The sequence below is a fragment of the Castanea sativa genome, chromosome 11, assembly GCF_040712315.1.
Source record: "Castanea sativa cultivar Marrone di Chiusa Pesio chromosome 11, ASM4071231v1".
In the NCBI taxonomy this organism is placed as follows: domain Eukaryota; kingdom Viridiplantae; phylum Streptophyta; class Magnoliopsida; order Fagales; family Fagaceae; genus Castanea; species Castanea sativa.
The window spans coordinates 25,974,679-25,977,380 of NC_134023.1; the positions used below are offsets into that span (position 1 = coordinate 25,974,679).

Genomic DNA, 2,702 nt, shown 5'->3' on the forward strand with positions numbered 1-2,702 from the left:
TCAAATCAGCCTATCCTTCTTCCAAATTCTGAATATGTTTTTTGGTCACAACAACATCAACTTATCCTCAGCACACTGATTGCATCCCTCTCAAAGTCCATTCTATCTCAGGTTCTTGGCTGTAAAACCTCTTTTACTCTATTGGTGGCTCATGAACGTATGTTTATCTCCCAATCTTGGGCTCATGTGATGCAAATCCAATACGAGTTAGCTACCTCAAAGAAAGGTAACTCAAATGTGACTGATTATTTTCAGAAAATGCGTAGTCTTGGAGACGTGCTGGCTGCAGTTGAACAGCTCTCTCAGATACTGAAATGAGCTCCTATATTTTTGCTGGCCTAGGAACTGTATACGACCCATTTGTCACTTCTGTCACCACTCAGGTGAACCCTCTTTCCCTCAATGAATTATATGGGCATCTCCTTGCTCATGAGCAGCACTTGGAACAGCAGTAATCAGCTGCTGAGTTATCATTCTCAACTGCCAATATGGCAACTCGGAATACCACAAATCGCAGTCGTGGAGGTCGTGGTTCCTATGGATGTGGATTTTCAAATCAAAATGGTTGAGGCGCAAGAGGACATGGTCATGGCTGCTCAAATAAATCCAAGAATTCCTTTTCATCTATAGTCCCATGTGTTTTTTGCCAAGTTTGCAACAAACCTGGTCTCATGGAAATTTTCTGCATCACAAAGACAATATACAGCAAGATAACACCTCATCCACCCGTCAAGACTTTACCGCCTTAGCTCAAGACTTAAGAAATATAATAGAGGTTTTGCTAGATTCTTCTACTAAAAAAGATGCTCAGGTTCCACCAAAAATTAATGTTGAAATAGAGGTACAAGTGCCAATAGATGATGTTTCAACATTCGTGCAACAAGAATCTATTGTAGAGTCTACACAAGAAGAGAAATTTCAACAAGAGAGCAAAGATTTTGTTGAAAAATTGCCTCAAATTCCAATTGTGACTTGGAAAGTCAATTAGATTTCATAGTTGGAGAAGGAAAAATTAATTTGGGTTTCTTTGTTGTGGATGGAAAGACTTTTCTTGGTGTGGAAGGAAAGTCTATTCCTTGTTAAAAAGGTAATGTGTTCCTAGTCCAAGAGGGAATAGGAAAAGAGTCTTATAAATAGATAAAAATTCAAGATAAGATACAAAGAATTTGATGGCTTTGGCTCAAGGGTCCTCCCTATGGGGAGAGGGAAAATAGAGCATGAAACCAAGAGAGAGAAAATGGATTTTCGCTTGGGAGGAACACAAGAGGAAGGAGAGAGCAAGGTATTTCCGCCTTCAAGAAGACACAAAGAGTATGTGCAAGAGCAAAGAAAGAGGAAACCACATAAGAAAAAGAGAGAGCAGCCAAGAGTGAGCCACTTAGAGAAAAGAAGAAAGCTAAGAGAGAGTTGTGCATGGAGAAGAAAATAGAAAGGAGAGAGCAAAGTGTTGCCTCCTTTAAGAGAGATAATTTGTGTGTGAGAGAGCAAAGAAAAATGAGAGAGATTTTTCTTTAGCCGTGAGACATAAACAAAAATTATTGTAATTGATTTGATAATAGTTAAATTATTCAAAATTTGTCCCATGGTTTTTCCTTTCAAAAGAAAGAGTTTTCCACATAAATATTTATATTTTTATGTGTGACTGTTATTTTGAATTGTTAATATTGTTGATAATATTATTTGGAACCCAATAGATTTAGAGGGTGCACTTGATGTGAAAGTTGATTATGTGCTACTATTCGGCCCTTCTTGATCCATGAAGAGGCCGATCACGTTCAAAAGTTTGATACTATGGTTGAAGATAAGATTGTGCCAGTTCCACACATTGATTTTTTTGTTTCTAGAGGAGTTTCATAGTGTCATGGAATTGAAGGTTATTCTACTCTCAATGCTTCCTAAGGTAATTTCTAAAATGAAGGAAGTATTATGCGCCAAAGCCCTAATTCTTCAACACTACAAAACTCGAGGTTGAGTTTTCTCAAACCAAGGGAGTATGATGCTGGAGGATAACCAAAATCTATCTCAAACATTTATTTTGGTTTCGATTAGGACTTGTTTTAGAATGTTTATCTTTATCTCTTGAGATTCCTGGACGCTCTATATAAAGTAATCAGACGATTATTAATATTATTAAGTAACTATTCATGCAAAGTTTGCATTACGTTTGGGGGGTGAATTCTAACAAGTGAAGCCTAAGTCTACCGTCTAAGTTTACAGTGGGATTAATTTAGGTGGGAAGCCTATATCAGTACTGCTCCAAGAGACTTGGGCATGGGCATAACCAAGAAGCTGTCACTGTCACTGTCACTGTCACTGTCACAGGCAATAGGAGCAGAAAAAAAGACTGTCAACATGATACAGAATTGCATAGTAGAATCTTTACTTCTTCAAGTTCGTATGATTCTTGCACATTCAATATATTTGGAACTAAAAGGAATAGCACAACAGATAGGCTTGAATAAGTGAATTGACAATAATAATGCATTATGTGTTTTGTGAGCACATGCCGCAAAAAAGGGACTGAAGGGAGAGACTGCACAAATTGATCACATACAATGGCTATGCCAATGGTAGCTTCAATAAAAATAAAAATCGTGCATCAATTAACATCTCAAGCAATTTCAGGCAACTAAGTGACATCAATTCCTTCAGAAAGAATTAGCTGAGCACCGTTCACCAAAGAGGCTTTTTTATTAAATAAT

At 37.4% G+C, this 2,702-nt stretch overlaps 1 non-coding gene across 1 annotated transcript; it reads left to right on the forward strand.

The window, feature by feature from the left end:
• Positions 1–296: 296 nt before the first annotated feature.
• On the forward strand, positions 297–435 carry LOC142618145 (small nucleolar RNA Z247). Its single transcript, XR_012841194.1, has one exon. It is a non-coding gene; the product is annotated as a small nucleolar RNA Z247 (small nucleolar RNA).
• The last annotated feature ends 2,267 nt before the right edge of the window (positions 436–2,702 follow it).